Raw genomic sequence first — 10003 nt, 5'->3', positions numbered from 1 at the left:
AAGGGTCCATGGTGACTCCGAGGTTCTTAACGGAGGAAGAGGGAGTGTGGTAGATTCCAGAGGAACAGAGATAGAGAGATCAGAGGAGGGGGAGGAGGAGGAGGGAAAGAAAAGGAGGTCAGATTTAGAGAGGTTGAGTTTGAGGTGATGCGAGTGCATCCAGGAGGAAATAGCAGACAGACAGGTAGAGATACGGGAGGAGATGGTGGAGTCAGAGGTGGGAAAGGAGAGGAAAATCTGAGCATCATCAGCATAGAAATGGTATGAGAAACCATAGGATGTGATGAGGGGGCCCAGGGAGCGGGTGTAGAGAGAGAACAGGAGAGGACCCAAGACTGACCCTTGGTGGAGGTGTGGAGGTTGCTCCACGTCAGGTTACCTGGTAAGTGCGGTTGGAGAGGTAGGAGGAGAACCAGGCCAGAGCAGTGCCAGAGATCCCCAGGTCAGCGAGAGATGATAGTAGAATATATAGATGCACGTTTCATTCACTCAGGGTTGTGTGTTTGGTGAGTAGAGAACGGGTGTGGAGAAGGAGAAAATAAAAAGTAAAATAAAGTAAATAAGTTGTTTAGACTCAGCGTGTTTGTTTGTCTGTTCATCCACTGTTTGTTTAGTGTTAATCCGTTTTGTTTGTCTATTTATTTTGGCCTCAAGTGCCGTGTCCTGTTTTCTGTTTAAACCTTTTATTTTGCAATAAACGTACTGAGCACAGCCATTGATCTCAGTTTCAACACCAGTACTGTCTGTCTGTGTGTTTCTTTCTGGCTTGACTTCACCCCTGCAGCCAGCCTGTCACAGGGGCAAAGGAAGCCATGATCATACTGCCTTATAACCTGTTCCGCGGTACCAAGGGACACCTTATAACTAGGGAGCAATCAATATAGTTACCTAACCCTTCGACAAATATTTGGGCACCCAGTGTCCAGATACTGCCCCGATTGTTGGAGGGTGGTATATAGATTATTAAGAGAAAAGGGAGATAGAATTTTTTTTTTTTTTTTTTTTTTTTAAAGGTACAGTAACAGAAGTTTGATTGACATTTAGCATGCCTGTAGGGAATGGAATACATAAAGGAAAGTACTTTGTTTGAACTCTTTATCTATTTACTGAAACATCTTAAACAGCTTTCAGTATTTCTATTCCACCATTCTGGCTTTACAGTAATCTGTTTCACTGATGATGGTAGTTGAGCCCCTTTGGGGTAGTGTTTTAATTCATTCTATTACTAATATACATTAGCTTCTGGTGCAATCTGGACAATGACATGTTTAAATTTCATTTTAAAAGCTAATAAATGACTTGGACCAAGATACACACTGCAAGATTGTTACATTTGCAGATGATACCAAACTTGGGGGAGTAGTGAACTCTGAATCTGCAGCCCAGCTAATTCAAAGGGATTTGGGCTTTCTCTGTAACTGGGCAAACATGTGGTATATTAATTTTAATGTTAGTGTCACAAGTGACGAATTTTAATGGGTTCCTGGGTGTTTATTTTGTATATTTTAAATTGTGTGGAATCTGCTCCTCTTAAACCCTTACTGTTTTTTTTTTTTTTTTTGCTGTGCTGATTCATGGACAGGGTGCTGTTCTGCCTAGCAACAGGAAGCCCTGCCTGGTTAGTGCCACGGCCAATGGCGCTCCAGGTGGGACTATATAAGACAGGGAGTTAAGACAGGAAGGGAGAGATGTGGAGGCAGGAAACAGAAGACTGGACAGGGCAACAGGAGTGCGTGCAGACAGAGGAATCATCTTTGGAAATCGACTGTTTGCTAGATTATTTTTCTTCTGGCTGGACTGCTGCTGAGGGAACTGACCAGAGTTTTAATCATTGGATGCAACGGGTTTGGAAAAACTATTTTTTTTTTTTATTCTTATCTTTATGTGCGGGACAGTATAGGATGGAAGGCTGTATTTTGTGGCTGTTATATGTGATAACCAACATAGCAATCTTATCTAAACAAAACAAAAAAAAAAAAAAGGATTCACATTAACGTTTGTTTTTGTTACTTTATTGTTGATTTAATTTGGTATTTTTTTGGCATTCCCTAGTGTGGTCTTTTTTTTTTATTTTAGTCTAGCGATCCTTTTTTTGTACCGTGTTTTGTTCGAGAACAATAACATTTGTTTTACCCGATACGGTTTCATTGTGTGTGTGTGGGAACCTGGGGATCTAAGAACCTGAATGGGAGAGTTTAATTATCATTCAGTTACTAAGGTCCTTGCCTTATTAAAAACAATGTTTCGTAATCGTCAGCTACATAGGTATTATCGTCAAGGTTATCTCGGGTCACCCCACCGTGACATTAATAAATGTAAAGTATTACATATTATAAGTATAAAATGAACGGGATGGAAATAGAATTTTAGGCTATATTGCAAAAAGCATTGAATACAAGTCTAGAGACGTTATGCTAAGATTATACAGTGCCCTAGTTAGAACCCATCTAGAATACTGTGTGCAGTTCTGGTCACCTCACTACAAGAAATACATCATTGCACTCAATTAGGTACAGAGAAGGGCAACTAGGCTGATCCCAGGACTTAATGACATGAGCTATGAGACAGGTTAAAATAATTAAATCTATTCAGTCTAGAAAAAAGAAGGGAAAGAGGGGATTAGATTGAAGTCTTTAAAATCATAAATGGTATAGATAAAGCTAACCCAAGACACTACTTCAAATTTAGCACAGAGAAAAGAACACAAGGGCATAAATGGAAGCTGAGCAAAAGTAAGTTTAGAACAGAAGGTAGGAAGGTTTTTACACCAAGATTTATACAAGCATGGAATAGCCTTCCAGGTGAAGTAGTAGGATCTAAAACACTCTGAACATTTGAAAAGAAGTCGAGATTCACTTCTGGTGTGATAACCAGAAGTGAATTATATTCTTAATTGTTTTAAGAAGTGCAAAGACATATTTTGAAGAACATAAGAAATGTTTCGAATGAGAGGAGACCAGCCTATCAACTTTCACCTAGTCCCTTGTAGCTGATTGATCCCAAAACTGTCAAGTCAGGTCTTCAAGGATCCCAGGGATTCAGCACGAACAACCCCTTCTGTACCCTCAACACTTTCTCTGTAAAGAAGAGTCATCTACCCTCTGTATGTCCATGCTTACTTCCCAGCTGTGTCCGCTGGTCCTGGTTTCTGTGTTGCACGTAAAGCATTGGTTAGGGTTTGTCAACTTCTTTTAAAATTTAAAAAACTTCAATCAAGCCTCTGTGACGGATACACCCCACCCCTGTATTATTATTATTTATATATATGTATGTTTTGTATTATTATTATTGTTATTGTATTTGTAGGCAGGCAGACAAAGCTGTCCGTCCTAATCATTATTGTGTTCATGTGCGGGTGGTCGAGCACCATCCGTCTTTTATTATTTGCTGTTTGAGACCGGCGAGAGAGACGGTCTTGTAATGTGTAGTAGGTGGGTATGGGGTTAAAACTCCTTCCCTATAACTCTTGTGGGAATATGGCTGGAGCCTTAATAAGGTAATTTATTAATAGGTAATTAAGGCTCCAGCCACGAATATAAAAGACCCACTCTCGGCTCAGAGGGGGGTTGGATGTTCAGAGGTGGAACGAGAGCGAGAGAATTAAAAAAAAAAAAAAAATAAATAAATAAAAAATACAGGACCAGTGAAGGGATTTGCCCAGCCTGACCTGAATTGGCTGTTCAATTTTTGTGTTCGTGATTTTGTTTTGTTTAAATATTTATTTTGCTCTGTGAGCAGTGTTTTTTTTATTTTTTTTTTCAAAAATTTAGTCGTTGCCAATTCGTTTTTATTTATTATTTTCTCCCCAATTTGAAATGCCCAATTATTTTTAGGCTCAGCTCACCGCTACCACCCCTGCGCTGACTCGGGAGGGGCGAAGATGAACACACGCTGTCCTCTGAAGTGTGTGCCGTCAGCCGCCCGCTTCTTTACACTCTGCAGACTCACCGTGTAACCGCCTCAGAACTACAGCGTCGGAGGACAACGCAGCTTTGGGCAGCTTACAGGCAAGCCCGCAGGCGCCTGGCCAGACTACAGGGGTCGCTGGTGCACGGTGAGCCGAGGACACCCTGGCCGACCTAACCCTCCCTCCCCCCGGACGCTCGGCCAATTGAGCGCCGCCCCCTGGGAGCTCCCATCCACGGTCGGCTGTGGAATAGCCTGGACTCGAACCGGCGACGTCCAGGCTATAGAGCGCATCCTGCACTCTAGCGAGTGCTTTTACTGGATGCGCCACTCGGGAGCCCTGTGAGCAGTGTTTTTGTGTTTTAAACTTTTTATTTTGTTTTTCTATTTAATTAAACGGCGCGCTGCGTCTTTTTGCCCTGCACACGCCACACAAAGTCATCTGTGACAGTCTCTCATTCCTTTAAGCCCTGGGATTTGGTTGCTCTTTGGTGGACTCGGTGATATGTATTCAACCAGACCTATTTAACTTGTGTGCAGCTATTCAGCAACATGTGATCCAGAAGAATATCTGTGACTTCACAAAGGGCATGACAGTGGGTGCCCGTGCAAACAGCTCATAACTCAATGTAGTGGCTTCATTTACCAAGATGTCCATCAAGATAGGTGTTTCCAGAATGAGTAGCCCAGAAACCATCAACCCTGGACAAGAGGCACTGTTCCTACATGGGAGCTGCCTAGTACAGATTTTGATAGCAGGTCACTTTTTTGTTGTTGTTTTGCAAATGCAACACTCCCTGTGGAATGCCCAGTGAAGATTGTCAACTTTCAACAGCCAGAATGCTGACCTATGCTCCACTGACTGTATGACTCCTCCTGCACACCACACAGTCTTGCTTAATAGGGAAGTCATTCAGGCAGTACTATTGTCAGTACTGCAGTCTGGCCCTCGACAATGCTCCAAATAAGTTTTATGACCAAGTGTGGCTCACATGCCTCTACCCTTGTGTCACACGGCTGGCTGAGTGGTGACATCAGAACCAGAAGATGAATAACACAGACCGGACAGATGAGATGAAATGATGAAGGTGCTTGCTTGCGCCGGTTTATTATAAATAAAAAGGTTTCAACAAAACACAGGACACGGCACTTTAGCCAAAATAAACAGACAGACAAAACGAACAGACACTGACACACAGGGACGAACACTAAACAAACACGTACTGTGCTGGTCCTCAAGCACCACGTAGCAATTGATTATATTTTCTCTCCTCACTCTCTCCCGTTCTGTTGCCCTGAACACGCAACAACCCCGAGTGAGTGAAACGTGCACCTATATATAATGTTGTGCCGGGATTCAATTACTAATTAATTATTCACTTGAATCCCAGCACGTGAATTAATTATGTGCAACCTCGTGCTGACATATTAAATACTTTAGATGCACGTGAAGTGAAGTGCAATCCGTGCCTAAATACAATTATACACTTTAAATAACTTGTGCTGCACACACCCATTTATATCCCGTGCAGCCATATCTATACACCAACATTAACACACCACACGCAACATACAGAAATGCACACAGGGGCGGGGCACATTGCCACACTTTGCCTTTCTGCTGTATTATTTAAAATAATGGTCTGTTAGCCAGGCTGATTGCTTTCTCTCTCACCCACAAGACATACACTACAGCATTTCAGTGCCATTCAGAGACTGAGCACAGACTGGAGATATAAACCCGGATTACAGTAATACTGATCTCAAGATACAATGTGAATGCTGAAATCCATAATTCATGACACAATGGGGGTTATTTTCCTTTCTTTGTATTATTTATTCTGGGCCCAGGGCAGGAAATGCATTTGCACATATTTATAGCAAATAGTATTTGATTACCATGAAGAAAGGTGTTCGTGCTCTGCTGCTAAAGCAGATGGAAGCATTTTCTTTTGAGAGGTAAAAAAAACCCCATCAAAATCAATATGAAAAAAAACACTTTGGTAGATCAAGATTTGTATTACTTTCCCTTACTTTTTTATGATATTTGCCATCAATCTGAGCAGTTCAGAGTAAGTGCTATAGCTCAGATTTTTTGTTGTATTGTTTTTTTTCCTTCTGATTGAACAGTGCTGAACTCTAAAATTAAAATAAATTAAAATATATCAAAGTTCGATTATGTGTTTCCTGTCTGCATTCTGATTGGCAGATAACAAGTTTCTAAGGATTTCTTGGTATTAGCCGTCAGTTTTTATATGTTTTTACTACTGTAACATATCTGTAAATATAAAAAGATAATAAATTAATTACAAGCATGACAGAAGGAAAGGGTAATATAGAATGTCCGTGGTGTCGGTGTGCGCATGTCTCAGACTCATCCATTCCGTTGCCGTACTGATGCACCTGTCCTGTTCCGAGTCATATCGCAACGATACCGGAAACAACTCCAGTGTGAACAGACATTGTGATACTGTTCTGCAACGATACCGTGAACAGGGCATTTGTTATAGAGTTGCATACATGGCAACAGTCCCTATACTGTCGGGACGGTCCCGATTTCCTAGCCGTGTCCCGATGCATAGGAAGAAAATCCCAATATTCATCCTTGGAAATTTTTTACAGCTCTAGGGCATTGGCTCTCACATCCATACTTTTTTATTTGTTTGTCCAGTCATATTCGAGAAGCATATGGTTTCAACACTGCTGCTGCAATATGATTTGATGTGTATGATTTTAATAGTAAAATTATAGTAAAATGTGGGAGCCAATGGAACGCAAAGGACTGGAGTTAGCTGGAGTGTCCCACTGAACAGTTTCCAAATGTTGGCAGAATAGTTCAAAGCACTGCCCTTTTAAAAGTTTACCACAGTAAAAGCATAACAAAGTGTAATAAAGCCTAATAAACCATAATGAATATGGTAAAGTATAGGTCAGCATTATAAAGCCCAGAGTGGTATGGTAAAGCATATTTAAAAACATGGTAAACAATGGTAAATGCATAGTACAGTAGTCTCCTCGTATAGGAACACCTCCTAAGATAACACTTTGGCTTATGGAACAACCTTGTGGTGAAACTGCATTTTCCCATTGTAAATAGGGTGACCACCTTTTCAAAATGCAAAAACGGCCCGCTTGTCATTAAATATGGGGGTGGGGTGGGGAGTATTGTATATTTACATATATTATACTGTCTATTTAAGAAAAGTATTTCAAAATTAAATATCCACTTATCAACTTTGAATGCTTCTTAACAACGTTTTCACCTCAGTATCCAATTCTAAAATATTTTCCACATAATGTATAAAAACCTCTTGATGAATCATTTGCACTTTTCCTATTCCACGCGTATGACCGTTACAACCCATTCCTCTCTGAATTTGCACAGGTGCTTACTTTTTTCTTTGGTGGAGCAGACCTTATAGGGTACTCCTTCCTTTACCAACGTATAACTATCAGTGTCACTTCAACTTTTAGAGTCAGCCATTTCGCATAAACAAAGAAAACACTGAAATTAAAATATTCTACGTATTTTGTTTGCTGTCGCCAAAGAAGATCAGTGTCAGGCTGTTGAGTGCGAGTGTAAAAAGTCACATGATAGTGCTTTGCTCCAAACAGATATGCTATGGTTTACTGTGGCGCTAAACTGTAAGATTGTGCTGTGTCTAGGAGTCCAGGACAAATTCTGTCCCAGAGGCATTTAGTCCGGGATCGGGACTTGATCTTTACATTTAGAGACTGTCCTGTCCAATTAGGGATGGGTGGTCACCCTAATTGTAAATGCTACACCTAAAAGAACTTTGCTTAAAATAACACCTTTTTGGCACTGATAGAGATTTGTTGCTAAACTGACTTGTCATTGCGAGAGCTGCTTTACTTATTCTGTTCATTTCATATGCTGATGAACAGGCATCAAGAAATAAGTAATAAATACAATTGTATTTATTTATTCGTATCGTGATTGGCCTTGGCATATTGTGTCCGGTGGTCAACTCTGTCTTAGACTAAGAGAACACTTTGCTTGCTTCCCAAGGGGTGTTCTCTTAGCCAGAGACTAGTGTATAACCATGGGAAATTAAAATTAAAATTCATCTTGGCAATCTTTTATAAGGGTGTCCCAGGTCATATGAAAAGAACAACTCAGAATGACTGCAAATATCATAAAAAGGTAAGGGGCAGTACAAAAAAACCTCTGCCATTTGAAGCTACTTGTTCTTTACAAAAGCCCACATCCAGCGAAGCAAAGCCACAATACAGTAGTTGTAATTACATTAAAACACACTGTTCAATAACTGCTAACATATGTTACAAGGTGTCACGAGGGAGTGCTCTGCCTGTTGAACGCACCCCTGAATTTACTGTTTTAGACTCTTAGTAAAATGTGCATTGATCTGTTTCCATTTGTATCTTTCAGTATAGCAGCATGTATAAATGATACATACCAGTTAGAGGGTACCGGATCTTATAGGATTGGATATGACAGGTTCAACTGTATTTGGAACCAACATTGTAAAGCAGTACATTGTAGAGTCAAGGTCGTGGTTCCGGGAGACTGCCAAGGGTCTGAGGGCAAGGAGAGATAATGTTATTTTATTTGTACTTTAATCATTTCCAGAACCAAGGTTCGAGGTCCAGCATCCGGGTCCGGAGATACTTAACAGTCAGCGTGGAGGGTCAAGGTCCAGCACAGGTCTACAGTGTGCCACATTGGGGTTCCAGGAATGGCGGTGAGAGAGAAAGGAGACACGCAGGGTTTAAAGATAGGCTAAGGGGATGTAACCAGAACTCCTAGGTAGAGGTGGTAATTCTACTTACCTGAGTGTACATTTCCTGACGGCCATTTTCTTTGCCCCGCTCCTTTCCAGGTTCATCGAAGGTGTTGGCCGGTCAGCAGTTGGAGCGTGGTGAAGTCTGCGGCGGGTTCGGGCTGTGAGGGAAGCGGGGTCTCTTGGGGACCTCCCGGAGCTATCGGAGACTGAGTCCTTCTTTTTGGCTTATCCGCCATTTTGGACAGTAACCTTTTCTTTTATTAGAGAACGACCAACAGGAGGGGACTGCCTGGTGTGGTTTTTATTTTTTGTGGCTTTCCCTATCTTTTGTTTTTTTTAAACTTGTTGCTGTGTGGTTTTTAGTATTCTATTTTAACCCTGTTGAGAAACAATAAAAATTGTTTTTACTTATCCAAGCTCCAGTGTGTGCATATTGGAACCCGGGGATAAAAAGAACCTGCATAGGGGAAATTACTGTCTACTCGGTCATCAAGGTTCTTGTCCTTGCCAAACCCAAGGTGACGTAGTCATTACAAATTCTACAAGCAGGTTTACTATGGTTACTCCTGGTCACCCCACCCGTGACATTAGTGCTTGAGGCAGTACTGGCATCTGTTAAAACTGCTCAATATTTTGCTCGTCAGCATTTGGAAATTGTCTGGTGGGACACATAGCAGGCAAAAGGGAAGCATCGGACATTTGACTTTCATATGAATATATTCTTGTGACAGGGTACTGCCCCGTCTTTATGATCAATGTTGGGACTGGCAGGGAGGGGGTTAAAATTCCTCCCTGCCAGAAAAACATGTGAGAATGTGGCTGGAGCCCTAATTGACTAATCAGTAATTATTGAATAATTGGGCTCCAGCCACAGGGGATAAAAGCCAGGGGAGAGGCCCTGGCTAGGAGAGAGAGTTGAAGGAGAATTCTAGAAGCAAGAGTGTGTTTGTATGTGCTGTGTTTTTCTGTTCCAGTGAAGGCAACGCCCAGCCTGGAAACTTTATTTTGTAAGTTTTTGTTTTGTGTTTGTATTTTGTGTTTGAAACCTTTTTGTTTGGCCCTCGTGCTGGTTTATTTTGTATTTTTGTTTATTAAAAACTTTATTTTTGAAATTTATACTGTCTCTGAGTCTCAAACCTCGGTCAATCCTGTCACAATTCTACATATAAATTACATGTGATATCAATGTACGAAATAATGTTATTTTACCTTTTGTTTGTCACAACTGAGCTTTATTAAGGATATATTTTGATTTGCTGTTACCAAGACAATGGTGAGGCAATGTTTGCATTTTTAGCACAGATGAAAGTGGTATAAATTGGAATGCTGGT

The 10003-nt window shown here is 41.0% G+C and overlaps 1 long non-coding RNA gene across 1 annotated transcript; it reads left to right on the top strand.

Moving 5' to 3' along the window:
* Nucleotides 1-1704: 1704 nt before the first annotated feature.
* LOC131739992 (uncharacterized) lies at nt 1705-9111 on the top strand. The gene is made up of 3 exons (XR_009330623.1): nt 1705-1844; nt 8519-8630; nt 8769-9111. It is a non-coding gene; the product is annotated as an uncharacterized LOC131739992 (long non-coding RNA).
* Nucleotides 9112-10003: the final 892 nt, after the last annotated feature.

Source organism: Acipenser ruthenus, chromosome 12 (assembly GCF_902713425.1).
Source record: "Acipenser ruthenus chromosome 12, fAciRut3.2 maternal haplotype, whole genome shotgun sequence".
In the NCBI taxonomy this organism is placed as follows: Eukaryota; Metazoa; Chordata; class Actinopteri; order Acipenseriformes; family Acipenseridae; genus Acipenser; species Acipenser ruthenus.
Note: the sequence above shows the minus strand (reverse complement) of the source record. Positions and strands in the feature narration are given on the sequence as shown.